The sequence below is a fragment of the Dermacentor albipictus genome, chromosome 10 (genome assembly GCF_038994185.2).
Source record: "Dermacentor albipictus isolate Rhodes 1998 colony chromosome 10, USDA_Dalb.pri_finalv2, whole genome shotgun sequence".
Classification (NCBI taxonomy): domain Eukaryota; kingdom Metazoa; phylum Arthropoda; class Arachnida; order Ixodida; family Ixodidae; genus Dermacentor; species Dermacentor albipictus.
Window position 1 is genome coordinate 97,633,091 of NC_091830.1, and position 16,459 is coordinate 97,649,549.

The 16,459-nt window shown below is 45.2% G+C and overlaps 1 long non-coding RNA gene across 1 annotated transcript in view; it reads left to right on the forward strand.

Moving 5' to 3' along the window:
* Positions 1 to 738: 738 nt before the first annotated feature.
* Positions 739 to 16,459, forward strand: part of LOC135897306 (uncharacterized) — a 36,112-nt gene continuing 20,391 nt past the window's right edge. The window contains exon 1 of the long non-coding RNA XR_010563003.2: positions 739 to 873. This is a non-coding gene — a long non-coding RNA (uncharacterized lncRNA). The remainder of the gene's footprint in view (positions 874 to 16,459) is intronic.

Consider the following 16,459-nt stretch of genomic DNA (forward strand, 5'->3'; position numbering starts at 1 on the left):
GCAAAGAACTCGTACGCTCTGTACATTTCGTTATCACGCCAGCGATAGCTACACAGACGTGCTTGAAGGCTTAGAGCTGTTGTATGAGAAATGATGGGCGAAGAGAGACCGTTTCTGTGCATTTCTCTATTTACCCAGTCGTATGCACATCGGAGAGGTCATATACACAGGAGCTACACAGGAGCTACAGACAACACTTTCCTTGTTTATACAGTTGATTTCGTACGCGGTGCGTGTTAGGGATAGCTACAATTTATCAGTGCGTTTCTGAAATGTCACATGATCATACGAGAGACAGCACTTGCACTTGCTCGGCCGGAAATCTATTGTGCTCGCCCGCTTACTCTGCCGATCCACTTGCTCGGAGACACTACAAGGTAATGAGCGGACAATTGAAGTTTATAGTATTGATTGCTCAAGTGGGTCTCACTGTAGGGAAATGACGGAGATCACGGGGCACTGAGGCGTCTTATCGATTCCTTGATCTGAGAGCAATGGAGTAAGCAAGCGCCTTCTGCCCCTTCCGGGTCGCCGAGCGCATTTGCCTTCTTGGTTTCCAGCACTCAGTATACTAATTCGCCGAAACATAGCTTGCGATATTATTCAATTTATCGCCTGGTTCTCATACATTTTAATTTGAGAAGTTGACCTGCGCAATTTCGCTCAGTTTCGTGACACTTGAAACATCCTCATGCTTAGTAAAAATATTATGTCCGCTTTTATTGACTGTGCAGGACATAAACGAATAACTTGGACTCGTGCAACTGCATGTGATGGGATGGTCGACGTGGACAGCTGGTTTTATCGCCATATTATGCGTCATGCCGTGCCTCATTTTTCATCGAACAATGAGCTGCAACACACAAATACCCCGTGAGGAAAACATTTTTATTGCTCACTTTTCATTTTTCTGGATTTCATGTTGATGAAACAAATGTACAGGTGTTTATTTTCTCGTATAGCATGGCTAAGCGCCCGCGATTGCAAACAGTGTTGTGCGATGTCATTCGTATCTTAACATTTTCGTAAGTTAAAAATTTTTTTTATTTTATATTGTGGAGGAAATTTTTTTGGTTATATACCACTTCGATCTACGGTGTTTTCATGCTCGGATGACCCTTATGTTATAGTAATGTAACATAACGTAGACATCTTGAGCGCAGTGCAATATTTTCTAAGCTCACCCAATTTGGGTAGCAAGTGCGCAATTTATAATAAAAAATATTTTAGCATATAGCCGGCATAATAAATGAAATGCTCTGAGCATGTTCAGAGCGCACATTGTTGTTCAAGTAAGGTGACCGTCAGTATGGCACATGTTAGCGAGACTCTGCAGAAATCCCTGAAATTGGATAAGTGCCCTTTCATTGCGTGTTTACGCACTTGTGTTAGACTACACTAGTGTCGAGAGTAGTGACTACTGTCAACTGGCGCCACCGGTTGGTAGTTATATGAGTAGGCATTATAGTGATGTGACTGCACGATTCTATCTCCCATGGTTCTTATTGCTTACACTCTGGCTTGCATTCCATGCTATCAGTTTGGTGGCGGGCCTACCTGGCTCATACAGACGGTGCCCATTGGCACATTGTTTCTGGTTTGTTCAGCGGGACTTGACTGCAGGGCCTACTGAACAAATACCTTAAGGAACGTTGAACATTGCCAGCGACAAAACTGGAACATGGATGGAGCGATGAACTTTCTTGTGGTCCTCTAGGGCACGCGTTAGTGCGCAGTGGGCTGCTATCACATCGGGATAGAGAGTCCGAGCCTCTTCGCGGCGTCGTGGGCCCATAACTGTTCTTCGAAGTTGGGGCTGCGTAGAACTGTATCCCGGCATGCAGAAGTGCTGCTTTCATTTTCGCGTAACGCGGCACACCGCCAGAGCATGTGTTCTAAATTCGCTAAGTCATTGCATATTTCACACGCAATTGTCTGAATTTTGGGGTAAATCCTGCGAATAAGTAGGGGTTTGGGTACGCCCAGGTCTGTAGAAGCCTTAGGGCTAGAGCCTGACGTCTACAGAATTTACAATGTGATAGGCGGTCGATCCTCTGAGCCAAGTAAAAGAGATTACACTCCAAGAAAAAAACGCCTAAAAAGTGAGTAACAGCATCTTGACTCTCTTTTTCCTTGCTAAGGTGCCATTTTGCGCGAGTAGAGTCACAAAATAATGACCGACTCTTCTGCATGAGGTAATTGACTCCCAATGACTTAAGAACAGTCGTCGTGAAATATCGCGACTCCTTTGATATTCGAGATGAGTCTTGGCGAGAGAAAGATTATAATGCAGGAGAAGAAATACCAGACAGCGTCTGCTGTTTTAGGCACGTCCTCGGGGCTCCTGTCCTGGCTGTAATGACGTGTATCATTATTTCGTCCTTGTCTTGTTCTGCAAATTACTTCGAACTCTAAATATTGATTTTCCTTGAATATGTTTGTTATTATCTGACACGCTTAAGCGATCGCTGGTTTGCTATGCTAAGGAAGGCCTGCATTTGTCACACAGGTTTCTGACCATAAGTAAATCTAAATATTTGTACTGGCTACTAAAGATAGCACAGCAACCAGATTAGTACAGTAGGCGCCGTCATCAGTGCCGATCGTAAATGTAATTTCGCGACGTAAAATTAAATTTTGAAGATTGTAGTTCTAAAAGCAATATCTTGTTATGAGGCGCATGGTAATGGAAAACTGCAGATTTATTGTCAGCAGCTCGGGTTATTTAACGTGCGCAGAATGCACGGTATACGCACGTGTTCGCAATCTTCCGCCATTGAAATGCGACTGCCGTGATTGTGATTGGATGCGTGACCGCTCAGCAGCGCAACACCAGAGCCACTGGGCTACCGCAGTGCGTTGCGTTCCGCGACCAGAAACAAACATTAGCGTTCGCAGCACTGCTTTTGCATCACCCTAGAAACATAAAAACAAAAATGTAGCACTTTCACCCCAATGCTGCATGAACCACTGCACGAACAAAGGTTCGTAGTTTCATCGGCTGAATAAACTGCAGTAAACATTCGGTTACTCTTTGAATTAGGAAGCACGGGGTCACGCACGCACGTGCAAACATGAACAGATCTCACTTAATGATCGAGAACACTCGCTGTCACAGCGTCGGGGTGATGAAGGGCGCAAACAGAGCGGACCGAACGCTTCTGCTGCTTCTTCCTTCGAAGCGCCTCCCACACAGAGCGAGGGTGGCGCAAAACCGGGCTAGAGCAACGGCCAGAGGAGAAGAAGCGCGCTAAACCAGCGGCTCCCTCCCCCGGCTTGCGTGCGTTTTATCACGTGACCACCTATATATACTTGGGCACCGGTGCAGCCACTATATATCTCGGCTCACCCTCGGACACTTTCTTTAACGCGCACAGCCAATGGCGCGGTATAAGATATTATCGCAATTGACTTTATACGTAAGATCATGGCAACACCGACAGATATATTTCGAGGGTTGTTTCCATATAATTGCTATTGCTAAATTCGCAATAAACAGAAATTTTTACTAAGACCAACCACGCTGCTTCTCCACGTCGTGATAAAGCGGTGCACAATATTTCCTGAAAATGCGTTGTTCAATCTCCGCCAAATGACTACGCCCGCATTTGGTGACAACACAGCGACACACAGTCGCAAGAACTTGTGGAGGAAATACTGGAGTTCTGGCAGCTTCAGGAGCATTGACATGGGCGGCTTTATAGTTCTACCTTGTATGAGAGCAAACTGCAATCGACAGAAATCAGGGGCAGCCGCACCATTATAGCTAAGCAAATTAAGGACAATTACGCCGCGTCTTCACACTTTGAGCACGCTAGGACAGCGTAACGATACGTTTCAAACGCAAACACACTAGGACGAGCAAAGTGGCCATATAATTGCTATTGCAATAATATAATACGCGTATGCGGCAAATGAAGCGTCCCGTGGACCATTACTTTTCCCAAATAAAGAACCAACAAACTCGAACCTTCACCATGCGACAATGGGCTGTGCTGCAAGGTCTTTAGTCTTTTTTTTTTCTTTTGTGTGGCGGGGGAACCTAAATAAAGAAACGCAAGGGAAAGCATGGGCCTACTTCGGGCCCCTAATGTGGCTACCCAAGTAATATCGACGAAAACGTGCGGCACTTCGTCCACAGAGAACCGTACGCATAATGCTCAGTATCCTACACTGGCGAGACAAGTCTTCCCGAAGAGGTCGCGCTCAAGCGAACGCGTTGCAATCCGTCAAGTCCACACAGTGATGGCGGTGAGCAACTATTATTTTTTTTCTCGTCTGCTAGCCAAAAAGCGTCGAAAACTTTGCCAGGCTAAAATACACTTGGCTAGCGAAAAACAAACGCGCATCGAACATGCCGCACGGTGTTCGGGGCAACACGACAAACACGCATGCACTTTGGCTGGCGCCGGCAGCCCGCGGGTAGCGAGAACAAGAAATTTGAAGAGGCTCAATGTGTCGTCGCAAATGAAAGTCAAAGTTGAAAAAATAGAAAAGAACTTCGTTACCTTTGCTGGCTTTAGTGTCGTGACATGGATGCTTTGGCGGAGGTGAATGAAAATGTTGATATTCTTTTCTGTGACATGACGGCACAAATGAACCGCAACAACATTTCCTCCCATTGGAGCTGGCTGCGTGCTTTGTCAACTTGTCTGATAGTTTGTCGATTTGGCATGTCGCATTGTACGTTCCGATGTACGACTTTAGAAAAGTCAATGTACTCAAATGTTTATAATAACAATAACAGCACAGAGTCCCGGAGTTGAAAATCTAAGGCACGATTTTGTCTAATCAGCTCATCAACCTTTGCAATTCTGCGCAAAGATTGCAATTATGTCAGTGCATCTTTCGCATGAAAAATTTATGAAAACTTTATACACAAAAGTCTGGGAATTTAAATCCATGCGCTCCGTAGATTCCGCGGCCTCAACGAGATCCGCGACGAGCCCGCTCGCCATCAAAATGCCCTCGAAACTTTGGGCTCACATGGGGCACCTAGAGTTATGTGACTCCCGGTGCATGGGCGTGGCCTCAAACTCCAGCCGGAGTTCACAATGTGCGTGCTAAAATGTCGTTTTTGAGCGTGAGAAATACATTCTAGACGAAATCTAGAATTATTTCCGGTGCCGGGGATTGTTTTGGTCGGTGGTGCATGGACAGCAGGAAATAATTTCTGGGGAAGGGCTGCAGCCCCACAAGACCCCCTCCCCCCCCCCCCCCCGGCTACGCCCCTGCGAATAGGGATAAAAGCCTACAACACGCGCTAAGAAGCCGCCTCCGTAATACCTAGGCAGAGTCATATATGCAAGGAGCCAAAGCCCCCAGATTTTCTCTCGCGCACCCTCTCTTACTCGCGCATGTGCACAAACTACTGGAGATCCCTCAAATGAAGGTCTTGTACTTTTGAGCCCGCCAGTCTTCCAGAAAGTTCTACACGATTCGCGTCGCACATGCAGTCAGATTACACAAGCTTCGGTGACAACAGGACCATCGATAACATTCGATAAACTTCCGATACATGCAGGCGCGACCCGCGCTGAGCGCTCACCCGAAAAATTTAAACAACTGCACTTGTCAAAATACCGTAGTCATGTGCGACTTCAACGCAAAAGCGGGGAAAATTCAGGCTGGTGAACAAGCAATTGGCAACTACAACATTTATTCTAGGAACACTAGAGGAGACATGTTGGCAGAATTCACGGAAAGAAATAAGCTGCGAATAATCAACAGCTTTTTCAGGAAGAGTAGCAATATTCAGACCTGGAAAAGCCCTATTGGTGAAAATGGACTGAGCAAAATTAATATTTTTCGCCGATCGCACCATATTGCAGCAGGTAGAAGTGTTACACAGGGTAAAACGTAGTGATCTCTGGTTATTCAGTTCTAGGATTCAGTGCAATATGAAGGGAGAAATAGTCAGCTTGGGCAAGAAGAAACAGGCCAAGTTTGACACTTTGACAATTTATGCATATGCTTGCAAATATTCCGCCTTAGAATAGAGAATGAAGATGACAAAAGGTTTATGAACGAAACCCTAACTAGTCCAGCTTCAGAAGCAGCAATTAAAGTAGTAATGGAGAAACCAGGTCAACTAGTAGGTAAGCCCTCTAAATTAGGGAAAGGCTTCATAAAGAAATGACAAAGAAATAAAGTGTCCCACTCAAGCGACCAGATAGAATTCCCGGAAATGTCAAAAGTGACCAAGAAGGAGAAAGTAAGGGATATTCAAAATTATTACGTAAGAAAGACATAGGAAGCAGTAAGGAACGGACGCTGCATCAAATCAGGGAGAAGGAAACTTCCTACTGGACAAACAAAAATGTATGTACTGACAAAAAAGAAGGGTAAGATCATCAGGAAGTTAGAAGATATAGTAAAAGCAGTGGAACAATTCTATACTGACCTGTTCGGTACCTAGAACAGTCATGATAGCTCCATTCGAAGTAGTAATGAAGAAGTTAACGGTGCTCCTTGTATAACTAGCGATGAAGTTAGAAGCGCCTTGCTACACATGACACAGGTAAAGACGGCAGGAGATGATGGAATAACAGTCGATTCAGCAAGGCTGCAGGAGACGTCATACTTGAAAAGCTTGCCATTCTTTATACGGAATGCCCCATGACTTCAAGCACCTCTGAGAATAGGAACAAAAGGAAGACACTAAACGAATTAAAAAAAATTATAGACCCATTAGCTTACTTCCAGTATTGTGCACACTATTCACCAAGATAATTTCCAACAGGGAAAGGAAAAAACGCTTGACTTCAGTCAACCAATAGAAGAGGTTGGTTTCAGGAATGGATACTGTACAATGAATCGCATCCATCTTAGAAATCAGGTAATTGAGAAATCTGCCGAATACAATCAGGATCTCCATATGGCTTTCATAGATTACGAAAAAGCCATTTGATTCAGTAAAAACACAAGCAGCCAGGGAGGCATTACTTAATCGAGGAGTGCAGGAGGCTTACGCAAACATCTTCGCAAATATCTACAAAGATTGTACAGATACCTTCATCCTCCACGACGAAAGTAGAAAGGTTATTATAAAGAAAGGGGTCAGGCAAGGAGGCACAATCTCTCGAATGCTATTAAATACATGCTTGGAAGGAGTATTCAAGCTATTAAACTGGGGAAGCTTACAAGTGAGGATCAACGGTAAATATCTCAGCGACCTTCGGTTTGCAGGTGACATTGTTTTGTTCAGCAACACTGGGAACGAGCTACAAGAAAGGATTGGGGAGTGTAGCAGTGGGGATGAAGATTATTATGGAGAAGAAAAAGATAATGATCAATCGCCTGCAGGGGCACAAGTATTCAAGATCGCCAATCAGACGCAATAGTCTGTGAGAAAATACGCTTACCTAGGTCAATTACCCACAGGGGACCCTGATCATGAGAGCGAAAATTGCTGAAGATTAAAATGAGATAGAGCTGATACGGCAGACGTCGTCAGGTTCTGAGTGGAAGCTTAGCATTATCATTGAAAAGAAAGGCGTACAATCAGTGTATTTTACCGGTGCTAACATATGGGGTAGAAACTTGAAGACGGACAAAGAAGCTCGATAACAAGTTAAGCACTTCGCAAAGGGCGATGGAACGAAGAATTTTACGCGTAACATTAAGACACATGGGAGCGGTGTGGATCAGAGAGCAAACGGGGATAGCCTTTATTCTAATTGACAAAGACAGAAAGAAATGGAGCTAGGCAGGTCTGTAATACATAGACTGGGTAACCGGTTGATCATTAGTGTTATAGTATGTGTAACTTCCTTTCCATATGAGATTTTAGCACTCTCACACTGGCAGTGTTTAAGTACACTTTGTTTATTGCACTAAATTGCATAGCTACATAGAACGTTTTATTCGCCGTTTGGCCTCAAGCCTAGGCTAACTTTTCCATTCTGTTCACTCTAAGTGGTTGAAAATTTCACTGGTTAAACATATTGACTCAAATAATACTGGTGCACCCCGTTTGTTCTTAGTTTTGCGTAAAAGCGTAACGTTTTACAGCTAAGTTGTTCAGGGCTACTTTTACCACTATTGTATCCACGTGCAGAAAAAAATACCGAAGAAATTACAATGCGGGGCGTCGCGCCGCGGTGGTGACACAAGCGTTAAGCACTCCCCATACGTGGGCTGATCCCGAAGATAGTACAATAACGGGCCGTCCCACGCCGTAAGCGAAGCCGGCGTTAAAAACCCCCAATACGTGAGCCTATCCCGAGAATAGAGCAATGCCGGGCCGGCCCACGGTGGAGGTGTTGCGTGCGTTAAACACTCATCATACGGGCACCAATCCCGAAGATAAAATAGTGGAATACCTGGAGGTGGTTTTGAACGCTTCATTTCGCCTAAAAGGGGGACGAATCCCAGGACCGGTTGCGCTGGCTTTGAGGAGCTCGGCGGGGATCGCTTCGGAAGCCCCGGCCTCCACCGCACGCTGGATGAGCTGGCGTTGGTCTGCTGGCTCGCAGGCATGCAAGAGGGACTCTCACGACTGTGATGTATTTGCATTGTCTGTCTTGTAAAGCACACATGCATGCGTCAGGTGTATGGGAGTGGCTGGAGCTGGGCCGTGTTTGGAACTAGGCACTATCGGTTGCGGGAAGATTCTACTGTGTAAGAGGTGGTGTGAGAACTGCCTGTTTGACGTTTGCGCCATTGGACGGTCTCGTGCCTTGTTAGATGGCGGTGTGCGGGGGATATATGCATCTTCCGAGTCGGTAGCACTGGATGCACCAACTGCGCCACGGTCTGCACTAGCAAACCTGAAGTCGCTGAACAAGTTGTCATTGCATTGGCACTAACAGACGATAGATTCACAGAAATATACAGTGACTCGAAAACAGCTATTAGAGCTTTCAATAGGGAAAGATTGTCCCACAGGCTGATAGAATAATTCACCAAATGCAAACAAATGTTACACGCTACATTTATTGGTTCCCGGCACACCTTGGTTCACTTGAGGACATTCCTGTCAATCAAAATGAATCGGCCAGCAGCGTCGCCCGCGACCTTACAGAAAGGGCCGCATTTAGATATGGTTTTGATTCGGCTGGATTGGAGAACCTACAGGAAGAGACGCTCATTAGATACAATGAAATTACAAAACATTACTACATGGAAAGGAGGGAGTTTCCACCCCCTCACTACAGGCTAAACAGAGCACAAGCAGTTACACTTAGACAATTACAAACACATTCTTATTATGCACCTGCACAAATAAAGGAATGGTATGACATTACAGACATGAATATTATATGCGAAGCATGCGAAAAGGGGATATGCAAGCTTGAACATCTGCTCTGGGTGTGTGGGTCGCTCGGCCCTGGCATTTCCCGGAAACGGTTTTTAGGAATGATCAGATCTTCAGATCATATCCCTCAAGTCCTGGCTGTCCCGTACGCCCGTGATAGGGTTAGGAGGCTTGACCTCCCGGTCCCGACATGGGACTAGCCAAGCAGGTGGCAACACCTTGTACAGGACCACAATAACGTTTTTTCCTCCTCCTCCTCCTCCTCCTGCCAAGCGAAACGTGGCGCAAGATGTAGCCATACCGGAAGGGCCGAGTACGCGCCGTTTTTAAACTCGGAACAAAAGGTGATATGCTTACCTGAAAAATTAAGAGAAATATGGCACAGGTCACTCCCAGCTGGTAGTCTTTCGTATGCATCTAGCCGTCTCTGCCTTGTGATCTCTCATATCACAATGAAAGACGCAGTGCAAGCTGCAACACTTTGGGTACTTGATCGATGTCGGCAGAGACGAAATCGGCGACACGCTGCTGCTGGCGGCGGTCCTCCTCGTCGCGATCACACAGCACGGACAGAAGTTCCCACCGTAACTTGCGCAGTGCCTGGTTGCAGTCGGCCCTAACGCAGCGCTTTTAGAACCGCTCAATGATAACGTACTCGCGTGTGATGCAACGCTGCTGCAAAATGGCGTCATGCTATTGACGGCTTCGGCTTTGGATCATTTTGTACCCGCACAACTGTGCGAAACCCATTGGCAAAACAGTTGCCCTAGTTTCCGTTTTCTTTCCTCGCGTTGAAATCAAAACTCTTTTCTCACTGATAATTTTGCGTCACATAAGCAATGTTCACGAATCAAAGAGCCATGAATTTAACACGCGTCTTAAAATACCCGCTACGTTCACTTCACACAAGCAAAATTTGCTCGTCCGAGTGTGGTTACTCTTGAAATATCTATCGTTGGCCTATTGGAGCGTGCTCGAAGTGTGAAGACGCGGCGTAATTGTGCTTAATTTGCTTAGCTATAACAGTGCGGCTGCCATTCATCTCTGTCGACTCCAGTTTTTTCAGATGTAAGGTAGAACTATAAAACCGCCGATGCTACTGAATAATCTAGTATACCTAAAGCTGCCAGAACTCCGGTATTTCCTCCACAATTTCTTGCGACTGTGCTCCACTGTCATCAAATGCGAGCGTAGTCGTTTGGCGGAGATTTAGGAACACATTTTCTAGAAATATAATTCACCGCTGTATCACGACGTGAAGAAGCAGAGTTGTTGGCCCTTAGTAAAATTTCCTGTTTATTGCGAATTTTGCGATAACGGTTAAATGGACAAAACCATCGAAATATATCTGTCGGTGTTACGGTGACCTTACGTATAAAGTCAAGTGCGATAAGATCCTATCCCGAGCCGTTAGCTGTGAGCGTCGAAGGAAGTATTCGAGGCTAAGCCGGGCTGAATGGGCGCCCCAAGTCAAGTATCTATAGGAGGTCACGTGATAAAATGCGCGCAAGCCGGTGAAGGGAGGCGCTAGTTTAACGCCCTTCTCCTCCTCTGGCCGTTGCTCTAGCCCGGTCTTGCGCCACCCTCGCTCTGTCTTGGAGATAATTCCCTATGGACGCAAAGCTGCAGGGCGCACAGATAGCGCAATTTCAAGTTTCGGAGACGCTTTGAAGGAAGAGGCAGCACAAGCGTTCGGTCCGCTCTGTTTGCGCCCTTCATCACCCCGACGCTGTGATAGCGAGTGTTCGCGGTCATTGAGTGAGATTTGTCCGTGTTTGCACGTGCGCGCGTGATGCAGTGCTTCCCAACTTAAGGAGTAAGCGAATGTTTCCTGCAGTTTATTCAGCCGATGAAACTACGAACCTTGGTTCGTGCACTTGTTCGTGCAGTGGTTCATGCAGCATTAGGGTGAAACTGCTAAATTGTTTTTTATATTTCTACGGGGTTGAAAAGCAGTGCTGCGTACGCTAATGTTTGTTTCTGGTCGCGGAACGCAACGCACTGTGGTAGCCCAGTGGCTTTAGTGTTGTGCTGCTGAGCTCGAGGTGACGGGTCCAATTACAACCGCGGCAATCGCATTCCAACAGGGGCAGAATACGAAAACGCGCGTATACCGTCCATTCCGTACACGTTAAATAACCCGAGCTGCTGAAAATAAATCTGCAGTTTTCCATTACCCTGCGCCTCATAACAAGATCTTCATTCTGGAAATTAAATCTTCAATATTTAATTTTATGTCGTGGAATTACATTTACAATCGACACTGTTTAGTGCGCCTACTGAACCTATCTCGTTGCTGTGCTTTTTTAGTAGCCAATACTTTTTTTTAGATTTACTTATGGTCAGAATCCAGTGTGACAAATCCAGGTCTTCTTTAGCATAGGAAACCAGCTATCGCTTAAGCGTGTGAAGGGTTAACAAACATGGTCAAGGAAAAGCAATATATAGAGTTCGAAATAATTGCAGAACACGAGAAGGATTAAGGAATGATAAACTGCAATAAAACCACGACAACAACCCGTGGACCTGCCTAAAACTGAAGACGTTATGTGGTATTTCTTCTCTTGCATTATAATCTTTCTCTCGCCAGACTCATCTCGAATATCAGATGAGTCGTTATCTTCCATGACGACTCTTCGCCTGTTATTGAGAGTCAAACGACCCATGCACAAATGTTGTTGACCCATGCACAAATGTTTTGTGACTCTACTTGCGGAAAAGTGGATCTTCGAAAGAAAAAAGAGAGTCAAGTTGCCGTGACTCACTTCTTACTCTCTTTTTTCTTAGAGTGTACCTATTATAGAAGCTGACTTCCCCAAGACTGCATCTGTCACTTCCGGTGGGTTGTATGAGTTCAACATGACGCCATTCGGCCGTTGCAATGTGCATGCTACATTAGAACTACTCCTTGACAACATAGTTTAAGGCCTCAAATCGCACACGTGACTTTGTTACCTTCTAGATGACTTAACAGTTTTATCGATGGATTTAGATTCCCATCTCACCCACCTCGCAAGTGTGCTCACTTGCCTTAAAGATGCTGGACTGCAGTTAAATTTGAAGAAGTGCCTTATTGCAGCACGTCATCTCACCAGCTAGGCCGTGTTGTTTGCAAGGATGGTGTTCTTCCAGACCCTGCGAGATCTTGATCCGTCACCAACTTTCCCCTGGCGACTACAATGAAATAACCGCGTGGTTTTATAGCTATCTCATTGTAAATTACAATGTCGGCTATTGCCGTTTGCTCTCTGATGCACAACACTCTTATCATGACTATTAACATTACGCCTAACATTGTTCATTCCATCGGTCTTTGTGTGGTCCATAGCTTTTTCTTGAGCTTCTTTGCCAATTTCAAAGTTTCTGGCGCATATGTTAGCACGAGTAGAATGGATTGATTCTACAACTTTCTTTTCAATTTTAGTTTTAAGATTCAAGTCAAGATCAGGTGGTATCAGCCGTATGCACACCAATCCATTTTTATTCTTCTGCAAATTTTCTTCTCATTATTAGTGTTTTCTGTGGGTAATTGACCTTGGTAATCGTTCGCCTCCACAGACTATAATGGCTGACTGGCGATGCTGAACTTTGTTAGCTTGTTAGGCAATTGAGCATTCTTTTGACTTCTGCATATTAACATCTAATCTAAGTATAAATAAGTAAATAATAATAAATACGTAAATAACCTCACCCTTACACTGTCTCTGTTAAGGTCCTGAATAATTTAATGCAATTTGTCCCCAGTGTTGCTGAATAAGACAATGTCATCTGCGAAGCGAAGGTTGTTGAGATATTCGCCGTTTATCCACACTCCTGAGCTTTCCCAATATATTACCTTGAATACTTCGAAGCACGCAAGGAATACTATTGGAGAGATTGTGTCTCCTTCACTGACCCATTTCTTTCTAGGAATCTTTCTGCTTTGCTTGTGGAGATTCAAGGTACCTGTGCAATCTTTGTAGATATATTCCTCGATATTCTTATATTCCTCCTGTAGTCCTTGATAACGTAAAGCCTCTATCACTCTCAGTATTTCTACTCAATCAAATACCTTTTTATAATCCATGAAAGATATATAGAGAGGCTGATTTTACTCGGCTAATGTCTCGATTACCGGATTGATGACATGGATTTCATCCATTGTGGAGTATCCCTTCTTAATGCCAACTTGTTTTCTTGGTTGACAGAAGTGTTGCCCTTATTCTCTTACAAATAATTTTGGTGAATATTTTGGACACTACTGAAGATAAGCAACGGGCCTATAATTTTTCAGAGTGTTTACCATCTCCCTTTTTGTGGATTAGTATAATGTTGGCATTTTTTCAGTTCTCTCGAACCATTGAAGTTGTGAGACATTTCGTATAAAGGGCCGCTAGAATTTGAAGCATTATATCTCCTGCATCTTTCATTAAGTCCACTGTTATTGCGTATTCTCCTACCGCTTTTCCCCGGGTCATGTCTTGCAAGGCCTTTTTAACTTCGTCGCTAGTTATAGAGGGAGCACCTGCATCATGTTCATTACTTCTTCGAATGGAGGTAGCGTGGCTGCTTGCTCTGCGTACTGTGCAGGTCAGTGTAGAATCCTCCCGCAGTTTTACTATATCTTCGAAATTGCTGACGATATTACCGTGCTTATCTTTCAGTGCATACACCTTGGTTTGTCCTATGCCAAGTTTTATTCTCACTGACTTCTTGCTGCGTCCAAGTTTAAATGATATTGCGCGACATAAAAAATGACATGGACGTGAAAGAAGACGACACACCAAGCGCAAACTTTCAACTAAGTTTATTGTGCCACGGCGTCATTTTATACATGGCAGGCAACGTAGATCGCGCATGCGCTTACAAGGAAATGAAGTGCGAAATCATGTAACATGGTTACGTGTCGTGTGATGCCGCGTCCAAGTAACGTAATTCTTTTTCTGTGAGAGCCAGAGACGGGAAGCTGACACACGCATCACCCAATTTTGCGATCATCTGCGCTTCAGATATCTCACGGATGAGCTGCGTACTGCCACGGGAAACAATCGTACATTGATCCTCAAGAGGTTTGCACCCATGAACGCGACAGTGGATCGCCAAGAAACCGCCAGAGCCGTTTTTAACATTGTTGCTGTGCTCACGGAGCCGATCATTCTGGGCGTTGCCTCAATGATCGGCTCCGTGAGCACAGCAACAATGTTAAAAACGGCTCTGGCGGTTTCTTGGCGATCCACTGTCGCGTTCATGGGTGCAAACCTCTTGAGGATCAATGTACGATTCTTTCCCGTGGCAGTACGCAGCTCATCCGTGAGATATCTGAAGCGCAGATGATCGCAAAATTGGGTGATGCGTGTGTCAGCTTCCCGTCTCTGGCTCTCACAGAAAAAGAATTACGTTACTTGGACGCGGCATCACACGACACGTAACCATGTTACATGATTTCGCACTTCATTTCCTTGTAAGCGCATGCGCGATCTACGTTGCCTGCCATGTATAAAAGGACGCAGTGGCACAGTAAACTTAGTTGAAAGTTTGCGCTTGGTGTGTCGTCTTCTTTCACGTCCGTGTCGATTTCTATGTCGCGCAATATCATTTAAGCAATGGATTACCAACTTGCCCGGAATGCTGCTCTCATTGCGTCCAAGTTATTTATGGATTTAATAAAGCGAAAGCTTTACTGGCCGCGAACTTGCGATTTCGCCGTGGCGGTGCTCCGAGGAGGCACATGACGTCACAACGCGCACCTCGCCGCTGATATTTCTCTCTCTCGCTCCCTAGTCATTACTGCGCATGTGCCACTAGTAGCACATAGCCACAGGTGCTCCGCTGCCGCCGTTAGGAATGACGTCACAGCGCGTTCCTCGTCGTTGCGCTCGCCTCCGCTCGCTTCGGCAGCTGCGTCGCATTCCTCATAACGTGTAACAGGATTGAAAAGGAGAGCTCGCGTGCCCCGCAATCAAAGTTGAGGATGTAGTATGGACGGAGACAATTCTGATGACGATTAAGAGGCTTGGAATCGACATCGGAACGAGATGAAGAGCAAACGAATCGACCAGGAAACAGACGAACAGCATGCCGAACGACTGGCTAAATGCCGCAACATAGCTAGACAACCAGACTAACCTGGACTTGCAATCAAGGTTAACCAAGGCTAACCATGCTAGAGCTTAGCTTTTGCTAAGTATATCCTGGCATAGCAGAGCTAAGCCAGTGCCCCTTTTTTATACGAATACCTACATCACTCTTATCGAGCATTATTGTATTGCATTTCACTCCGCATCTGTCATTCCCTTCAGGTGACCCGGCCACATGCGCGCACCATACTTTTGGATCATTTCTCCTTCCACGCTCAGCCTCGCACTGGAACGGCCTTCCACGCGACATCACCGCATTCTACTGCTGATCAACGTTTTTGAACTGCATAATTACCATATTTAACAGCAAGCAAACGTGTATTTAAACATCTTTTCCTTATGTATTTATTTCTTTTATAGTTGCCACCCACCCCTTATGTAATACGCCCAAACCTGGGGGTCTTTGAGGTAACAACGCGAAAGTGAAGCTGCATATTTGTTTGAAAGCACCAGCCTGAATTGGTCTGATTTTACCCTTACTGCGACTGCGTTGGCATTTTTCTTCTTGGCAATTTTACTCTTTGTCTTCGTATTGAGGAACATCCTAGCCCTTACTAATCCACTGCACTTTACCTTATCTAACACTTCTAGAACCTGAACTATGCTGGCATCGGTATAGAGAATGGAATCGATTTCATTTTTTGTTTGTTCGGCAGAGCTTTTCCCGGTCGACTTCTTGTTCGGCAGACCGTGGGAGAGGGGTCGGCGAACCATTCATACCTGCGTTAACAACAAATTATAAACTAAATATTCCGCATTGATGTTTTAAAACGTTTGCGCCAAACAATTCCGTGGTGCCGTCATGGTTTTTTGTCATGTGGACCGTGGTTCTAGTTTTCAATTGAAGCGAATTCTGTGGTTTTAGGTGCCAAAAGTAGGATATAATTATAAGGCACATAGTATTGCTTGACTACAGATATTATTTTTTTGTCCACCAGGAGATATTAATCATGTCCCCAACGCATGGGACGACGTTGTTTTTCCATTTCGGTCCCTTAGAAATGCGGCCGACGCGGCCATGATTTCATCTTGTGCCTTAGTGCACCTTATAGCCGCTGAGCCAACGTGGCAGGTAGGTTCTTGT